Source organism: Symphalangus syndactylus, chromosome 12 (assembly GCF_028878055.3).
Source record: "Symphalangus syndactylus isolate Jambi chromosome 12, NHGRI_mSymSyn1-v2.1_pri, whole genome shotgun sequence".
Lineage (NCBI taxonomy): Eukaryota > Metazoa > Chordata > Mammalia > Primates > Hylobatidae > Symphalangus > Symphalangus syndactylus.
Window position 1 is genome coordinate 75,318,811 of NC_072441.2, and position 20,401 is coordinate 75,339,211.

General features: G+C 39.8%; 1 long non-coding RNA gene and 1 pseudogene across 1 annotated transcript in view; both read right to left on the reverse strand.

The window, feature by feature from the left end:
• LOC134734237 (neuroblastoma breakpoint family member 11-like) overlaps positions 1–20,401 on the reverse strand; it is a 514,399-nt pseudogene that overhangs the window by 99,282 nt on the left and 394,716 nt on the right.
• Positions 1–20,401, reverse strand: part of LOC134734242 (uncharacterized) — a 61,017-nt gene that overhangs the window by 8,510 nt on the left and 32,106 nt on the right. Inside the window, exons 3-5 of the long non-coding RNA XR_010117549.1 lie at positions 11,508–11,589; positions 9,765–9,892; positions 307–500 (exon numbers count right to left, since the gene is read on the reverse strand). This is a non-coding gene — a long non-coding RNA (uncharacterized lncRNA). The remainder of the gene's footprint in view (positions 1–306; positions 501–9,764; positions 9,893–11,507; positions 11,590–20,401) is intronic.

The following is a 20,401-nucleotide window of genomic DNA, read 5'->3' on the forward strand; positions in this document are numbered from 1 at the left end:
AGTGCTCCCAGTATTTGTGCAGGATAAAAAGAAAATATTAAATTATTTGTTTTTATTTTGTAACCTTATTATTTAATTTACATTTTTTGCATTTTATTATTTACATCATACTGTATATAGTATATCGGTACCTATATAAAATAAATATATACTTGCACACACATATATGTTGACAGCATACAAATAGCAGTTTCAGCTCAGTTTATTTTTAATTGATGAGAAAGGATTATTATTATTATTGTTAGTTATCATTATTCCTGTTTACAGAAAAGGAAACTGAGGCTTAAAGAGGTTAAAGGGACTTACCCAAAGTGTCAAAGTTGGTAAATGGCAGAGCTGGAATTCAAAGAGTCTGATTCCGAAGTCTATATAGTCCGGCGTGATCATTAAAGGAATTCCTCGTGTTCAAAGACTGGTGCTTGAAAACCAAGCTCATTTGTGCCTGCAGAAATGCCAACCTCTGGGGTAGAAGAAATGTCATAGTTTGATCATCTTCCACACTGAAATAGGAGGAAAAGCAGAAGAAAAGAAACTGAGGGTACCAATGCCAGACAGTCGCTAGGTAGTAAATGGAAAAGAATTTAAAGAAAGTGAAAATCAAAGGAAAATATCACAACATTTGGTTGACACCCTATTCCTCACCAAGCCCCTTAATGTCTTTCTACAGAAGTCAGATTCCTGGTGCAGGCGGTTCATTGTTTGAACACGCAGTAATGGACACATTCAGATTCCTAACACTGGGGAGTTCAGAGGCAATCAACAGGGATTGAGACACTTAACAGCTTCATCTTGTGCTGATTGAGCACTGAGGGATATGTATCCCCATGCGGTCCCTAAGAGCTACACCCACGGGAGAAACACTTTATGTTGTTCAAAATACTTGGCGCTATGGTTGTTATCTTCAGTTTTCTTAACTAGTAATGAGTGATCCTAGTAAGTGTTAAACCAATATGCACTAGGATCTCTGTAGGATATTCATTATAGATGGCTTTGAAGCTGAGGAAGAAGTTTAGGGTTTAGGGAAAATTTTTAAAACAACTCTATATTATAGGCATTTTTAAAAATAAGTGCAGTGGAATTCTTTAGAGGTAACCAAGTTTCTCAGGATATCTTTGAGGCAGTGATAAAGACTTAAGTTTTAAAAATCACTATCAAACCCTTTTGTGCAACATTTGCATAAATTCTCAAACAATGGGACTGTTTTCACGTAAATTTCTTTTCAGGGAGATTCCTGCTTTCTGAAGGCAGTGTAACTGTAGCTGAGTTATATAAAGTGACATTTTATTGCCTCCTGTGGAAGATGCTTTGCACTAATGATCAGAAATCTGATGTCTCAAGGTAGGAATTAGATGATCCGTGGCTCAAAGTGTGAAAAGAGAAAGTGGGGCCTTTATGTTTTAGTTAATTACTTCTGGCTAAAATGTGAGGAGCGCTCCCTGGACCTTCTGGGACTCCTGGAATCCGGAAACCCGTCTACAAAACCTAAAGGATTGAAGCAGTTGACCTCATCACAGGAGTGACCACAGGGGGAAAAAAAGTGATTCACAAATCCAAGCCTGATTTCAGTGAGAAATTTTTCTGTGTTTCATAAATCTGCCTTTTTTCTCTAACTGCCCTTGCCACCTAGCAAGCCAGGAACAGAGAGACCAAAAATCAGCATAAATATGGAATATGCAGTCGGAAATATGGAAATGGAGCTTGCTACCCAGGGAGAACAAAGCTTTTACCCCTCTGGGGCTTCACTGTGAAAAAGAAACAACACTGCTTGTTTTGTCTTATTTTCCCAGATACTTCTATTTGAAAAATATAGTAAATCAATTAATCAATTTTTCTCTCCCTCCTATCCACGCCCCCTCATTTCTCCAGTTCTCTAATTCTGTAATTCCTGAGATCTCTAATTCCTGAGTACTCCTAGGGGAGTTCAGCTTACTACAAGAGAATTTTTTTGTGGCTGTTCTCAAACTCCATATTCCATTTGCAGAGAACACTGTTCCTTAATTCTGTTTGAGTTTCAAAGAGAAAAAGCTCATACCAGTTTAGATTACCCACAATCCTCAATGCACATCAAACAAAATTGTCATTTCTAATGGCAAAGTTCAGGATATAACTGTGTTAGTTAATTTAATCATTTACCATGAAATACCAGGTGTCCTAATATTATATATAGTTCTTAAGTTGGCTGCATATTTTTGCGCAATTGAATACTGACCCTACATGAAGAATACAAGAATTTTGTTTTTAAGTAAATGTTGTTAGAAATAAAATGTTTCTACTGGAAAAAAAAATACGTTATTAGAAGCACTGTGAATTTTTCTCCAATGCTTGAAGAGCGACCACTGCAGCAAGCCTGGCTTATGTTGGTGGCATTCTGCCCTGCCACTACCTCCAGCATATCCACAGACCTTTATTTTTATTATTTTATGACCACATGCAGGATTCTGGCTCCAAGGACTCCTTAGGAAAAGTAGAAGAGCACTCTGAAAACTGGACAGCAGGAAGTGATGAACTGGCATTGCACGCCAACAACACACTCTGCTTGTGGGCCTTACTCTCCAGATACCTGATGTATTACTGGAGAAGCAAATGCAACAAGGCAAAGATGTCTCCATTATCTGTCAAAGCAAGGCCTCAACTATGGTGTCATTGAGGCCCTGAATCTCCGCAGCCAGCCGGTCAGACCCCATCAACAGCTGCAGCAAGCAGGGCTGAGTAGGTGAATGGGAGGCGATAGGAGCCAATAAGGGCTCAGCCCGCAGCTCTGTGTGTGACTGGAGCAGAGAGAGAGAGAGGCCAGGGCCAGAGGAAACCTCAGCAGCAAGGGAAAAACAGATTGACTCTCAGTGACTCATTTAGCTCCTGGGTTGGACAGATCTCTCCCCTGCTGGCAATTTGGCTCTGCATCGATAGTTCGAATACCAGGCTGAAGAGCTTGAAATAATTAGGGGGAAAAATCTGCAAAACTGCTAGCCATCCAATTCTTTACTCTGTGCCGAAAGACACACTACAAATGACATCTAGGTTATTAAATATGAAGTCACTGGATTTGCTGCCCATTTGGTCCAAAAGCAGAAAACTGGATAAAACTCAAATTTATAAATCAGTGTAGATGGCCTGTTTGTCCTTGAGGCAATCCATGAATTTTGGCTGGGCAGGTGCTGCGAATGTGGAAGTAATGTCGGGGGGAAGGGGGATGAACAAGGTTTGTATCCCCCCTGACTCGGCTTACACCCCCTGGGGAAAAAAAAAATGAAAATGTCAATAAAGACTGTGAATATGAAGAGAAATGGAATCTGAGCCCAGAGTTTAGTAGCTGGCAGTTTAAACTTTATATACTTTAGGCTGACAGGCGTCTGGATTTCCTGTATTTTATATCCAATGTACAAAAACAGAAGCAACAGGCTCATTTGGTATCAGTAAAGTCAGTTAAAATTTTAGAGACATCCCTTGGAGCAAATCTCCAGTCTTGTATTTGCATATTTAGGAACTAGAGATTAAGACAGGCCATTCCACTTATTAGAGCAGTGCTGCTATAGTTAACAGTCTGTCAGCATTTCCATTATAAACCCCGTTTTTCGGTGTTTTAATATCTCAGCTGTTAGAAATCACATCAGGCTGAAAAGTGGTCTTCAGCCTCTCAGGCCTTGGCAGGGTGAGCTGGTGGTGGTGGTGGTGATGGGGTTTGGGAAACCAGCAAAGACATTTAAACCAAGCCAACTGTTTTTACGTTGGATATTAACAGTAAACGTGAAATCAGAGATTTCGAGGGGAGTTGGGGAATTATTCTCCTCCCTCAACACCACCCCCCAAATTATCTTTCCCCTGTCTTATCCTTGTCAGTATCAGGGCTTCACTCTCTATTTAAAGGGAAGACTCTGGGATTTTAAGGCAAAGATCCAAAGTTTTGGCTTGGCAAAATAGTTTTCCTCACTTCATTGGAATTGTGGGGGTAGGGGAGAGCATCAGAGTAAAGCAAAGATGTTGAAGACATTCATTTATTCATTCGTTCATAAAGAATTGGCTCATGCAATCATGGAGGCTGCTAAGTCCAAAATCTGCAGGGTAGGTGGGCAGGCTGGAGGCTCAGAGAAGAGCTGATGTTGCAGTTTGAGTCCAAAGGCAGTCTGCTGGCAGAATTTCCTCTTCCTTAGTGGAGGTCAGCCTTTTCCTTATGACCTTCAACTGATTGGATGAGGTCCATTCACATTATGGCACATAATATTAACCATCACAGAGGCTGAGCTGCTTTACTCAGTCTATGATTTAAATGTTAATCTCTTCTAAAAAATACCTTTGCAGCAATATCCAGACATCTTTGACCAAATATCTGGGTACCAGGGCCTAGCCAAGTCGCACACAAAATTAACCATTGCAGGGACCATATTTTAAAGATCTCCTGTACATCAAATCCTGGGCTTGGCCTTGGAGACACAAAATTAATGACACTCTCCTTGTCCTCAAGAAACTTATGATCTACCGTCACACTGGTACCAAGTTTTCACAATAAAATTACAGACTCAATAGCTGGTTCCATGCTTTGCTTTCTCTTTTCGGCGACTTGAGATATCCCCTGCACAGAGGCACAATTGTGAGTGTGCTTAGCTGCATTCTCAAGAGAAGGCACTGCTATCTAGGGACTCCTTATCACATAGGAAGACAGCCTGCTCTTTCCAAACCAAATTCTTGTAAATTCACCTGACACAACCTGCCAAGTAACTCAGTGATATTCAAAGCTCCCTTGGGATTTGAGGACAAATTGGAAAAAGAGAAAAGAGGAAGCAGCTTGCTTTGTCAAGTCATTCATTAAAAAAAAAAAAAATGAGTATTGGCTCCTGTTATATGGCTCCTTGATAAGTTTTAGAAGCCACACAAATGCACCTTCAACTGGACAACAATAGAGCAGGTTTAAAAATTCCTACACTACCTGGCGGAGTTTCCAGCCCCTCTACAGAAGTGCACACCTATGCAAAAAACTTCATCAGAAGAGAACCTTAAGGGATAGTCTGACACTAGGGAATCCCAATGTGTATAACCAGTGGTCCTTGCTATCTGACTCCGAGAGCTACACTGAGTAATAGAAGCAACTCTCCTTGCCCTGTCCTCTAGGTTTCTATTATACTTGGAGTAGGTAAGCTTTATTTTATTTGCTCAAGATATGTCACACCCCTGGACACACAGAATAAAAATTCAAAGTCCTCCTAGAGAGGCAGAGAATATCATCACTGTATCACTCCATTTTACTTTATTGAAAACCTTAAAAGTAAATATAAAACGACAAATTACAGTGCGGCTACTGTTGCTTGCTGTCTGGGAAAAAAAGAAATGTTGGATAAGATGGTCAAAATGTGCCAATTCAATCCCCTGAGAATGGTCACCTAACCTTTATCAAGAGATGTGACATACCATCTAAAGAACGGCTACCCAGGTCACACCTGTAATCCCAGGACTTTGGAAGGCTGAGGCAGGCAAATTCCTTGAACTCAGGAGTTCAAGACCAGACTGGGCAACATGGTAAAACCCCATCTCTACCAAAAATTCAAAAAAAAAAAAAAAAAGCTAGGCATGGTTGTGTGTGCCTGTGGTCCCAGCTACTTGGGAGGCTGAGGTGGGAGGATTGCCTGAGCCCCAGGGGTGGAGGTTGCAGTGACCTGAGATTGCACCATTGCACTTTAGCCTGGGTGACAGAGTGAGACCCTATCTCAAAAATAAAGAAAGAAAGAATGACTGCCCTCAATGCCTAGGAGCTTGACTCTGCTTTACTTCTGCCCTTTCAATTCTCTGTGAAATGAACAGGACTTATGTAATTGCTTTCAGCAGCATCTTTGAATTACAATTACATAATAAGACACACACCAGGATGTGTGTAATTGTGTAATAACAGCATGCCTCACTATGCTAGGCTGGTGGCCAATAACCACCTAGTCATGCTATTATATTATAAGAACATATGCCCTCAAGGCATGTTGAAATTATTCTGGGGATCTCTAAAGGAAAGCTGACTGATCAAAAGAGAACCCCAACTTAAAAAGCTATAAAATAAATAATTTTTAAAAATCTGATAGTAATCCCAACAAGAGACAAAAAGTTACACCTACCCTAAAAAAAAACAAAAACAAAAAACAAAACCTATAGTGTAAAATCAAAGTCAAAGTGTTGTGTAATGATTCACTTACGTCACCACAGGATTTAAGATGACAGTGTTAATAAGGAAAAAACAAGCAGCTGGCCAGAAGTCAGGTGTCGTGATGCCCTCTTCATAGTTGGGCAGAGTGAAGACTACAGAGGAGTTATGTCTCAACCCAGAAAGTTCTAGCTTCTTTGGAGCCTACTCCTTCCCAAGAAAATGACACCCCAAAGGCTCTATAAACTTTCCACACTTTGAACTTCTGCGTTGTTCTCATAGTCATCAGATCAAAAAATAATCTCAGAAATGTGAGATCAGACTTTTGCAGTTGAACCTCCCCAATGGTATTTTCCTTGCAGTGAAAGTATGTGCTAGGATAAAGTTCCCACACTTTATTCTTACAGCACAAGATATGTATATGTTATATATATAGTATGTGTACATACGTTTCAATACCTAATTTTTCTGTATATGCGAACTACATTTCCATCTCTTCCACTCTTCTAACTTATTTGGCAGGAAAAAAACCTCATGCATCAAAAATAAGGCAGTATGAGATGAGGGGAGAGGTGGGAGAGACACTTTTGCAATTTATAAAATATTAGTTTGTCACTTCTTAGATAAGGTTGTATCAATACAAGTTATCATATCAAGGTAAACATAAATGTACATGTGTAATATACTTCTAATTCACAATTGATGTTTTATTTTTTCCTTATGCTATTAGAGCCTTAAAATATAGAAGTTTTGATCATTACTGTAATGGGCTGAATTATGTCTCCCCTCTACCCTAGATTCATATGTTGAAGTCCTAACCCCCAGTGCCTGAGAATATAACTGTATGAGGAGATAAAGTCTTTAAAGAAGTAATACGTTAGAGGAGGTTATTCAGGTGGGCCCTATTCCAATATGACTGGTGATGTGCTTTGGCTGTATATCCACCCAAATCTCATCTTGAATTGTAGCTCCCATAATTCCCACATGTTGTAGGAGGGACCTGGTGAGAGATAATTGAATCATGGAGGTGGTTTACCTCATACCGTTTTTTTTTTTTTTTTTGAGATGGAGTCTCACTCTGCCACCCAGGCTGGATTGCAGTGGTGCAATCTTAGCTGGCTGCAACCTCCACCTCCTGGTTTTAAGCAATTCTCCTGCCTCAGCCTCCCGAGTAGCAGGGATTACATGCACATGCCACCACACCCAGGTAATTTTTGTGTTTTTGTAGAGATGGAGTTCCACTATGTTGGCCAGGCTGGTCTTGAACTCATGACCTCAAGTGATCCACACTTCTCTACCTCCCAAAATGTTGGGATTACAGGCGTGAACCACCACGCCCAGCCCTCATACTGTTCTTGTGGTAGTGAATAAGTCTCACAGGATTTTATAGTTTTATAAGGGGAAACCCTTTTTGCTTGGCTCTCATTTTCTTCTCTTGCCTGCTGCCATCCATGTAAGACATGACTTTGCTCCTCCTTGCCCTCTGCCATGATTTGAGGCCTCCCCAGCCATGTGGAACCATAAGTCCATTAAACCTCTTTCCTTTATAAATTACCCAGTCTTGGGTATGTTCTTATTAGCAGTGTGAGAACAGACTAATACAACTGATGTCCTCATAAGAAGAGGAAATTTGGACACAGACATGTACAAAGGGAAGACTGTGAAGACCCAGGTGGAAGATGGCCATCCACAAGCCAAGGGGAAAGGCCCCAGAGGAAACCAAACCTGCAGACACCTTGATCTTGGACTTCTAGCCTCCAAAGTTGTGAGGAAATAAATGTTGTTTAAGCCACCTAGTCTGTAGTAGTTTGTTATGGCAGTACACAGCTATTACATTATTATATCAACTGCATATTTATTACATCAACAAACTTTTTTTTAAACAATGCTGAGTATAAGTAATGAGAATAGAATGGAGAGGAAAACAAGGTCCATGTTGTTTTAGGGCTTACAGTCCACCAAAAAATAATTTTGACAGGACATGCATAGGAAAGGCAGCAAATATAGTTGTGGGTTTTAATCTATTACGTATGTGGCATTTCCAAAATGCCATATGTAAGGTGATTTTAAATATTTTCAGTGATCTTAAAGGACATCAATTGAGTATCTCAGTCACCTTAACAAACAAAAGTATTCAATGATTCAACAAATGACCTGCAACTAACGACTCAATCTAAACCCAGTCTAAACCCCCATTGAGTTAAATTTGAGGAAGTACCTACAGAATTATTGGTACCTCTCCACAGGGTGCTGGACTGGCTCTCACCCACTTCAATTATGCACATCTCTTCGCAACTTCATGTTCAGTAATATCAGATGAGTTGCTTGAAATCAGCTCCCCTCACACTGCCCCCTGAAGGCTTCACTTCAAGTCTGCCCTGTTCCGGAGCCTGTTGTTAAACCTTTGCCAGCACGCCATTAGTCAGGGTGCGCCCCCATCAACAAGACAGCTTAAAGACATTTAGAAAGCAAAACCATGACAGAAAATGTCAAAGGGGAAGAGAGGGATATACAAATATGGAAATAAAATAATAAAGTGGAAGATTCTGATGCATTAAGCTAGAGCAGCAGTCCTCAAATGTTACGGCCTATATCCAAATCACCCAGAGATGTAGGATGGGGCCAGGGAATTGAATTTCTAAAAAGTTCCCTGGCTATCCCACTGCACTAGACCATTGGTATGGCTTTTTCTCCTAACACCAGTTCGTCTCCTGTGCTTACCACCTGGTTGAGGAGGGGTGGAAGTGCATGGCAGGTGTGGCTAATGCCATTGGATTGGCAGCTCTTGGTGAAGGAAACTGATGGCCATGTATAAACAATGTTTAAGCTGAAGTCCAGTGAAATGGTCCCTGGGGACCCACAAGCTGCTCACAGCCAGGCAGGCAGCACTGCCCAATGTTGCCCCCACCATGGAAAAAAATACATGCCAAACACCTTCATCTAGCCCTGAAGGTATTTTTACCAGGCTTATGTAGAAGGTGGTTTGGCTAAAACAGCTTAAGTTGGCATACGCAGAAAGACAGAATCTTAGAGCCACAGTGAATTATTTGTTTGGAAGGCAGGACCCTATTAAGATGTTGCCTTATCCATATCTGGATCACCACAATGGAAATCATGCCCCTGGAGACAGAAATCTACAAGCCACAAAGACAGGGAGAAAGCTAACATGACATTACTGGGAAGGTGAGTATACAGTAATTAGATCTCACAAAATAAGGATGACAGAAGAATTCCATTGTGTTCACATTTCTTACCCTCTGTAATGTTGAAGGTCTGAAATTTGGTTGTAAATACGTTGGTAACTTTTTTTCCAAATTACATTCCCAAGAAACAGATAAAAACTGAACACAGGTTGAAGTTTGGCTATTGTATAAATATGCAGTTACTGAAAGCACTGGTGATAACACTGTCAGAAGTGAAAAATTATAGATGATTAATAAGAAATTGTTGAAAGAAATGGTTCTTGCCAAATAAAACATCAATGAGATTGAAAACAATTTTCATTGACAAAACATGTGCCTGTTGGGCATTCCAGAGGAATGTGATGGGAATAAATTTGACTGAACCTTTAAAAGGGTTTTTACTTGTTGATTCAGATCTTTCTGCTAAATCCCTCAGTGTCAAAATGCTGTTTTGCCTTTCCTACCAGCTCTGGACATAACCCATCACAGACTATGTTGTGTGAATCTGAAGACTGCTTTAGAAATGAGTTCCCAAATTGCTCAAGAAATAGTTTAGGCTGTAATTCTGAAAAGCCTTCTGCTCACTGAGGTCCTGTGGGGGAAGTTTAGCCAATAAAGGAAAGAGAGGAAAGAAGGAAAGAAAGAAAGAAAGAAAGAAAGAAAGAAAGAAAGAAAGAAAGAAAGAAAGAAGAAAGAAAGAAGAAAGAAGAAAGAAAGAAAAAAGAAGAAGAAAGAAAGAAAGAAAGAAAGAAAGAAAGAAGAAAGAAAGAAGAAAGAAGAAAGAAAGAAAAAAGAAGAAGAAAGAAAGAAAGAAAGAAAGAAAGAAAGAAAGAAAGAAAGAAAGAAAGAAGAAAGAAAGAAAGAAAGAAGGAAAGAAAGAAAGAAAGAAACTCAAAAGCAAACTTTGGAACCACGACAAACATGGAAGCCATGTGTATACCATGTTGTCAGCATTTCCTGAAGAAGCTGTGTATGGGTTTCAGGGAGGGCTCTGGGATGATAATCTGGAAATGACGAAGAATTCTTTTATGTATTTTATTGTAGTACAGGTCTAATAAAAGTTAAGTATTACAAATGTTAATAGTGCATTAATTGTAAGTTAAAACAATAATTTGATACTATTTTTCCGACCACAAATTGGCAAAAAAATTTAAAAGTGAGAACATAGGGTTTGGTAATGAAATAGGAAAATGGGTGAACACTCAAATACAGTTTGTGGAAATATAAATTGATAGAACCTTTTTCAGGGACAACTTGGTAGTATCTATCAAGATTCCAAATATACCTATCCTATGAGGCAGCAGAATGCATATGAGTTAAGGACAGACTCTGGATTCAGAGATCCTGGATTCCAATCCTGGCTCTACCATTTAGAACCATGAGATCTCAAACAAGTTACTTAACCTCTCTGAGCCTAAGTTTATCATCTGCAAAACTGAGATAATAATAGTATCTAATAGTATCTATAACTCATGGGGTTGTCATGGGAATTTTAAAAGTTGATATTGGTAAAGTGTTTACACTGGTGCCTGGCATGTAGGAAGTGCCCAGAACCCTAATTCAAGGAAAACATTCTATAAAACTTCTAGCCAAATGCCTAGGTTCAATACAACATGGCTTCTCACAACATATAAATGGAAACTAACTCTAGATGTCCAACACTGAGAAAATATGTAAATAAATGATAATACATCAGTGTAATTGAATAGTTTATAGCCCTTTAAAGAGTAAGATAGGCTGGGCACAGTGGCTCACGCCTGTAATCCCAACGCTTTGCGAGGCTGAGGAGGGCGGATCACGAGGTCAGGAGATCGAGACCATCCTGGCTAACACGGTGAAACCCCATCTCTACTAAAAAATAGAAAAAATTAGCTGGGTATGGTGGAGGGCGCCTGTAGTCCCAAGCTACTTGTGAGGCTGAGGTGTGGCAGGAGAATGGTGTGAACCTGGGAGGCGGAGCTTGCATTGAGCCAAGATTGTGCCACTGCACTCCAGCCTGGGTGACAAAGTGAGACTCTGTCTCAAAAAAAAAAAAAAAGAGTGAGGTAGAGCTATGTGTACCCCAAGAACAACATATTGCTGAGTACAAAAACAAATTGTTAAACAGCACGTTCAGTAGAATCTCGTTATTATAAAAGTGAAGTTTCTGTGTGTGTGTGTGTGTGTGTGTGCATATGTGTACCTGAAAAGATATATACCATACTTACCAGTGATCACCTCTGAGGAGTGAGATTAGAGCAGCGAAGAGACTTTCAATTCTTACTTTATACACTTCTGTATTGTTTGAACCTTTGAAAATGAACTTAAATTATTTTATAATTAAAAAAGTTTTTAAATCACTAGTCTGAGCATAGTTTAGATTTAAATAATTATTCTTTCTCTCTTTTTTTTTTTTTAAGATTCAGATTCATAGCCATGGGATGAATGCTACTGTTATCATTGACATAGATGACCAGCCAGGAAATAAGATTGTATGAATAGTCCATTTAGTTAAATGTTTTGGCCACTTAGATCTATGTGAATGTGAGCATAAAATGTGGAAACACTTAGGAAACAAGCTTTCGTTGTATAGTATAATAGGGGGTAATGAGATTTGGTCAATCTGTCAGCGATTTAAACCTACCCGATCCTAAAGAAAAACAGGCCTAAAATATTTCAAATGTGAGGTTATATTAAAAACCACAGTTTCAAACTGTGAAGCTAAACAAATCAGTTGTTTCAGTTTATCGTCTCAGGGAAAGCACAGTGTAATACTTGAAGGACCTGAAGAAGAACCAAAAGGAGGGGTAACATTCCCAGCAGCTAGCACTTTCATCCAATACCAGGGCTTTCATTGACCAAATTATTTTCGAAGATACTGCCTGACCGAAGCACTTCTGCAGTAAAAGTATCTCTGTGTTAGTCAATGGAATGGGGGAATGTTAAAATTGAAAGAGGCCTTTGAGACCAGCTAGGTCAGTGTCCACATTTCACAGAAGAGGACACTGAGTTCTGGAAAGATCATGGGACTTTGTAACAAAACCAAATTACAGCTCAGGTCAACTGACCATCAGTATAGTATGCCTTCTAATACACTACTGTCCTCACACTTTTTGTATTTTAATGTAATGGTTTTAAAATGCACATGGGAAAAATAAATATAAACTATAATATAGAAAACAAAAGCTTCCAGAGAAGAGTTCACTTCCTATTCTTGTACTCCAAGTCCCAGTTCCTCCCCTCAGATATGACCACTGTGCTCCTCAGATATGACCACTGTGTTTTTTGTTTTGGTTTGGTTTTGGTTTTTGAGACAAGTCTCACTCTGTTGCCCAGGCTGGAGTGCAGTGGTGTGATCGTGGCTCACTGCAGCCTCAACTTCCTGGACTCAAGTGATCCTCCCAGGTCAGCCTCCTGCATAGTTGGGAGTATACGTGTGCACCACCATGCCCAGCTAATTTTTTGTATATTTTTGTAGAGACAGGATTTCACCATGTTGCCCAGGCTGGTCTTGAACTCCTGGGCTCAAGTGATCTACTCACTTCGGCCTCCCGAAGTTCTGGGATTACACCTGTGAGCCACTGTGCCCAGCCTTAACTACTGTCAGCAGTTCCTCTGATAGTCTTTCAGAGATACTCTATGAACTTCTAAGCAACTGTATATATGTGTGCATGCATGTGTGCAGCATATTATATATACAGTTGACCCTTGAACAACATGGGCTTGAACTGTATGGGTCCACCTATACATGGATTCTTTTCCACCTCTGCCACCCCCAAGACAACAAGACCAACCCCTCCTCTTCCTCCTCCTCCTCAGCCTATTCAATGTAAAGATGATGAGGTTGAAAACCTTTATGATGATCCACTTCCACTTAATAAATAGTAAATGTATTTTCTCTTCCTTATGGTTTCTTAATAACATTTTAACTTACTTTAAGAATATTGTATATAACACATATAACACACAAAATATGTATGTGTTAATTGACTGTGTATGTTATCAGTAAGGCTTCTGATCCATAGTAGGCTATTGATTTTTAAGTTCTGGGGGAGTAAAAAGTCATATGCAAATTTGCAACTGTTTTGAGGGGGTAGGTGCCCCTAACGACCAATTGTTCAAGGGTCAACTGTCCTATCAAGCTTCTTGTTTATTTCTTTGTTTTCACTTAAATATATCATGCAAATTATTCCTTATCAATACATGTTAATCTTCTCTCATTATTTTTAATGGCTGCACATTATTTCATTACATTATAATATATCACAATTTATTTCATCAGTCCCATTTCAATAGATATTTAAACCTTTTTGTCTTTTGTATTACAAACATGCTATTATCAATAAAAAGTACTCATATACACATTTTTAAGCACCTGTCCAAGTATGTGTGGAGTATACATCTGATAAATTCTTAGATGTGGAATTTAGCCAAAGAGTATATTTAATTTTGATAAGCATTGCCAAATTTTTCTCCAAAAAAGTATATTAATTTACACTCCTACAAAGAAAGTATAGTCATTATTTAAGTTTTATTTGTGATTTTTTCTTCACTTATTAAATGATGAGTTCCTTGAAGAAAGAAACCATAGCTTCTACAACTTGATTCCAATGCCCATGGCCATACATATCATCATTCTTTAACAAATATTGAATGACCAGAACTGTGCCAAAGACTGAAATATAAAAATAGATATATATTATTTCCTATAGAGGTAGACTAGTTATCTCAGAGTAACCCCTCTGCTGAGAAAAAGTAAAATGAAATTGGGAAATATGTTTTTTAAAAACCCACACCTTCCAAAAGCACCAAATAGTTAATCAAATAAGAAATTGCCCAGTCAAAATCTAGAAAAAATGAAGCCCCTATATTAAAATCTGTTTGGCCCTAATGAGATTTGCTTATCCCAAAGAAATAACTGCAAAACTGCATTTGCTTAGGGCAGGTGGGGGTCTTTCAGGGCAGAGGAAACAAGACTTAAAGCTCAGGGTCCACCGAAGCTTAAGACACAGGTAAATCACCTGCCACTGTAAGGTAGAACCTAGCAAGGTTATCACTTAAGGGTAAGGGTAAACCAGAATTAAACCAGTTCTTCAAAAGACTTGCAGCCTAGCTTCTCATCATTTGGCTCTTTTAGGGAACCTGAAGCCTTGAACTTAGATTAAGATAGTCCTGCATTAGTAGCATCTCTAGAATCCTGGCAGAAACAAATTAAAATACTCTCTCGTAAGAGGCACTATCATCTTATGTCTCAAAGTATTCCTAAAATACATTGAATAGCACACAAAGAAAACAAAATGCATAGGAAACAAGATACCATGAGCAAGAACCAGTTAAAACAAGAAGATAGTAGAAACAGACCAACAAAGACTTCATATATTGGGATTATTAGATACCAACTATAAAACAACTATGCCTACCAAGCCTTAAAAAAGAAAAAAAGAAGGAAAAGAAAGAAAGAAAAGAAAAGCTTCAAAATTTCAGAAAGACACTGAGGGGGAAAAGTGACATAATTTTGAAAAGGGGAAATATAATAACAAATTATGAATTAATTGAGTGAGTTTAAGGGCATATTAGACATAACTGAAGAAAGAGTTATTGAACAGAAAAATAAGTCAGAATAAACTTTCCATATTATAGCACAAAGAGACAAAAACATAGAAAATATAGCAGAGAGGATAAGAGAGAGGGAGAACATCCTGAAAAAGTCTAACATATATTTAATTACAGTTTTAAAAGACAGAGAAATGGAGCAAAGGCAGTATTTAAATTTTTATGGCTAAAATGGCTGAGAATTTTGGAGGACTGACTCACAGAGCTTAAGAATCCCATGCAGAATAAAGGAAAAAGAAATCTACACCAAGATTCACCCAGAGATATTGCAGAAAACAAAAGAAAAAGTGAAAAAATCTTTATAGCATCTAGAAAAAAAGTTTTAATTTAAACTTCTAAAGCACAAAAATAAAAACCAAAGGAAAAATGGGAATATATTCTCCATGTTCTTATAGAAAATAAAAACTATTATAGAACTTCATAGCCAGCAAAATATTCTTCAAGCATGAAAGTAAAATACAGACATTTTCAGACAAACAAGAATTGAGAGAATTCACAAACAACTGACTTAGGCTAAAGGGTCAGACACAGAAAGGATTAAGAACTTTAAAAATGGTAAATATATGGGTAAACATAAATATTGACCTTAAAAGCTGTAATATGCATCTTACAGAGTGTTAAAATATACAGAATTAAAATTTATAGCAACTACATGTTGCCAGCTAGAAACTAGGGAGAAAGGGAAGTTTTGTTAAATTATTCTAAGGTCCTGAACTCTTGACTTCAGGTAATCCACACACCTCACCCCATCTCTACTAAAAAATACAAAGATTAGCTGGGTGTGGTGGTGCACACCTGTAATCCCAGCTACTCGGGAAGCTGAGGCAGGAGAATCACTTGAACCTAGTAGGTGGAGGTTGCCATGAGCCGAGATGGCACCATTGCACTCCAGCCTGGGGGACAAGAGCAAATCTCCATCTCAAAAAAAAAAATTATTCTAAGGTCCTTATTATACTCATTCCAGAAAGACAGTAAAGGTACTGATTAACATTAGACTTTAGGCCAGGCATGGTAGCTCACGCCTGTAAACCCAGCACTTTGGGAGGCCAGGGTGGGAGGATTGCTTGAGCCTAGAAGTCTGAGACCAGCCTGGGCAATATAGCGAGGCCTCGTTGCTACAAAAAATAAACAAAATGAGCCAGGTGTGGTGGTGTGTGTCTGTAGTCCCAGCTACTGGGGAGGCTGAGGTGGGAGGATCGTTTAAGCTGGGGAAGTTGAGGATGTAGTGATCTGTGATTGCATCACTGCACTCCAGTCTGGGCCACAAAGTGAGACCCTGTCTTTAAATTTAAAAAAAAAAAAAAAAAAAAAAAGACTTTGCTAAGGAAAGGGTGAATATTGTGTGATTTCTAGAGCCAGAGAGCCACTGCTCAAAGAATAGAAAAATAGATATGAAACATTAGTTTCATATCAACAGAAAAGGAAAAAAAATAGATGGTAAGAAAAAATAATCAGTTCAAAAGAAAGGTGAGAAAAAGAAACATAGATCTGGTGGACCAAACTAAAAGCACAAAATAAGATGGTTGTTTTTTGGCTGGGTGCGGTGGCTCACGCCTGTAATCCCAGCACTTTGGGAGGCCCAGGTGAGCAGATCACTTGAGGCCAGGAGTTCAAGACCATCCTGGCCAACACAGGGAAACCCTGTCTCTGCTAAAAATACAAAAAATTAGCTGCGGCTGGGCACAGTGGGAGGCCAAGGCAGGCAGATCACTTGAGGTCAGGTGTTCAAGACCAACCTGGCCAACATGGTGAAACCCCATCTCTACTGGGTCATATTCATTCTTACTCTCTGTCCCACTCAATATCTCCTCCTGGAGCCCCTGGGGCTGCCAGGTGCTTATCTGTCAGGCGATGCCCCCAGCTGAGGAATAAGGGACCCATGTTCTCAGGAGGAAGGAGGGTCACTTGAGGTAACGAGCACCATCTGGGTCCTTGGAGAGGACACATGGAAGACGCTCAGTGAGTGTCGGGGGATGCGTAGTCCCTGACACGTGCCCCGATAACTTCGAGTAGTTAAACTGATTTCTTCCCACTGATGACTTTTTGCTTCTCCATGGATTCCCACACCCCCAGTCAGGACTCACCCACTTGGCTCCAACACTCTCACCTGCTGGCTTTTCCAGGAGTCCAGAGCACTAACCAGGCTCCAGGCAAGAAGACAGAATGAATTCCTTTTGTTTCATTCTCTAGTGACTTCTCCCCGCTGTCTACTAGGGCATTTGTTTCTCACCATGTCTTCTCTCTCTCATTCGTCTTATTTTTCCAAATTTTTTTCCAATTTCAATGGACTAGATTATAATGTTAGTGATTATAATGTTAATTCAACATCTTCCACATCCCTATGTAATAATTTCTTCCAATAGATTTTTATATATAAATATATGCATTTATGTCATTTGTTATATACATTATGCATATTTGGCATGTATTTTTAATAAAATGTAGATATATGCAATATACCTACCTGTATGATCATTTCATCAATATCCCATGCCTAGTCTTCCCAATTCTTTTCTCTCATATGTTCATTTAACGTTGATTTTGCTTGATTTTTAGAATCTCCTCCCTCCCAAAACACAGCCTGTATCCAGTGTGATTTCCTTGCGTTTGCCTTATCTACCTGGAAGCTATTTGGGTTTATTAGTCCTAAATTTTTTGAATATGTTTGTCAGTTGGGATCACCTTTTCCTCCTGGCAATCTTGTCATTACCGGGTGATGCATGAGAAATCAACAATACAGAAAGTATCAAAATGTCTTCCTTGGCTTCCCTTTACCCCTTGGATTTTCTTGTTCAAGGCCGCTTTCCTTCTCTGATGTTCCTCTTGGGTGGAAGAGAAAGTCACAGTAAGATCATGGATGACAGTTAACGCTGTTGGGTGTGGTTTCATTTTCAGAGCTGGGTTTAGAGCCTTCCCTTGGAATGAAGAACCCTCCCTAGCTGGAAGGTGATGCTCTTGAAGGCTCAGCTGACAACACACATGGGCATCAAGTCATTGGCCACATTCATGCCTCAAGTGTCCTAAAACCGAAGATGATCAAAAGAAAACTGCCGTTCAGCAAGTGGAGACTGGCATGCAGATTCCCTGGCCTGCAAGCTTAGGGTACGAAGGTAATCACATCTATGGCTCTTAGCTGCACTCTCTCCTTATTTCTCTCTGTCTATGATGACAGCTCCTTCTCCCACGGCTTTTCTCTTCCCTATTTGTTCTCTCCAGCAGCTGCTGTCACCTCTGTCTGGTCTTACCTCTGTGTCCCACGGGCTGCCACCCTGCCAGGCACTTCTGGTCCTCATCGCCTGTTCGCTCTCTGAACTCTGCTCTGTTCCCACTGCTGCTGTCCTGAGAGTCCCTCTCACGGCCGCAGGAGAGCCCAGACTCCTTGTCCCCCTCCAAGTGCATGGTGTGAGCTGCTAAACACAGGGTTCTTTGCCTGGAATCGCACAGCTTGAGTAATTTGCCTTTCCTTCCTGCATCCCAAACTCCATTGCCCCTTTCTGCTGGGAGCATTGCTTTAATACATCATTTATACACAGATTTTTCTCTTGGGACAGCTTTTGAGCAACCCAACTAAGTCAAACTTTAACCCTCACCTTGTACATGGGAATGAGAAGTGTTAAAAATGAGCACTAAGAACCCCAAATCAAAAACTAAATTAGAACCTGGGTCACAGACGAGAGTTCCCTACTAGCCTGGAGTCAGGTATGTCTTCAGCTCTAGATGGGCAACCTTATGCCAATGTGGATGAAGTTTCCGGGGACTGTGTCTGCTCCCCATGGAGTCACTTAGCTGACATTAACTGGAGAACATTTATGACATTCCAAAGGGACCTCAGCCAAAGGTAGATGCAGAGGGCAGGGCAGGACTTTGAACCTGCATAGACCACGAGGTACATTCTCACCTCTCTCCTTTATATTCGCATATCTACTTCTACAAGCTCAGTTAGAGTCTAAAACACAACTCGGGTGAATCTTGAGGACAGAGAAATACGAGAGCATTTAATGAATTAACTTTGAGAAAAGTGAGTCCAGGGGCCAGCTTTATGTCTACATAAGATGATAGACAAGAACCTATCTACCTACAGGACAGACTTTGCCTCAGACCAGCCCAAGCGAGAGATTTAACTGAAATTGTCAGAAGAAAGACTAAAATCCATAGAGCCACAGAGAATGAAGGCAATCATGAGAGAAATGAGGATAGGAAAGAAAATGATGGGAAATCAGGTTGGTTCATTCATAGTCTCTAAATCCTGCTACCATGTAATAAGCATCTGGTGAGATTTCAATAAAGGTGAATGCCTTGAACTGACATCTTGAGATTCTCACTTAAATGGTCTGGGGTGTGATTTGAGCATCAGTACCTTTAAAAAGCTTCCATGATATTCTAATATACAACCGAAGATGACAAGGACCACTGGTCTACTCTGACCTCGGGTTTTCAACACGGAGATGACCACATGTGTGGCTACTCCACACAAAAGGTTGAGCATCCATCAGACATTGATGGGATCTGTATTCACCTCTCAATAGTCGTGTTTGTAGAACGTAGAAAAAAATCAAAAAGAAAAACAAGAAAATAGGTGGATTAGACCTATAGTCTCTCTACTTAAAGCACACTTGCTTAATTTTAAATACAAGTAAAATAAGAAATAGTCATTATATTGAAACCCAGTATACATATTGAATATTACACATATTCAAATTTAGTATTTTCTTTTCAATTTTATTTTATTGTATTTTATATTTTATTTTATTTTATTTTATTTTTAAGACAGAATCTCGCTCTGTCACCCAGGCTGAAGTGCAGTGGTGCAGTCTCAGCTCACTGCAACCTCTGTCTCACAGCTTCAACAATTCTCATGCCTCAGCCTCCTGAGTAGCTGGGATTACAGGTATATGCCACCACACTTGGCTGATTTTTGTATTTTTTTAGTAGAGGCACGGTTTCACCATGTTGGGAAGGCTAGTCTCGGACTCCTGGCCTCAAGTGATCCATCCACCTCGGCCTCCCTGGAATTTAGGCATGAGCCATCATGCCCAGCCTTCTTTTCAATTTTAAAATAAATTTTGCAGTTTACATTTCCACACACTGATTCCAGAGCCCATGAATGGGTTCAGCACTGCAATGTAAAAATTCCACTTTGCTCAATTCTTGTCATTCAGCCAAATCCTCAAAGAGAACTCGTAGTTCTCACTCAACTAGAGAGAACATAATAATAAGTAAAAACTGAAACTTGGCCGGGCGTGGTGGCTCATGCTTCTAATTCCAACACTTTGGGAGGCCAAGGAGGGTGGATCATCTGAGGTCAGGAGTTCGAGACCAACCTGACCAACATGGCGAAACCCTGTCTCTACTAAAAATACAAAAATTAGCCAGACGCGATGGCACGTGCCTGTAATCTCAGTTACTTGGGAGGCTGAGGCAGGAGAATCGCTTAAGCCTGGAAGGCAGAGGTTGCAGTGAGCTGAGATCACACCACTACACTCCAGCCTGGGTGATAGAGCGAGACTCT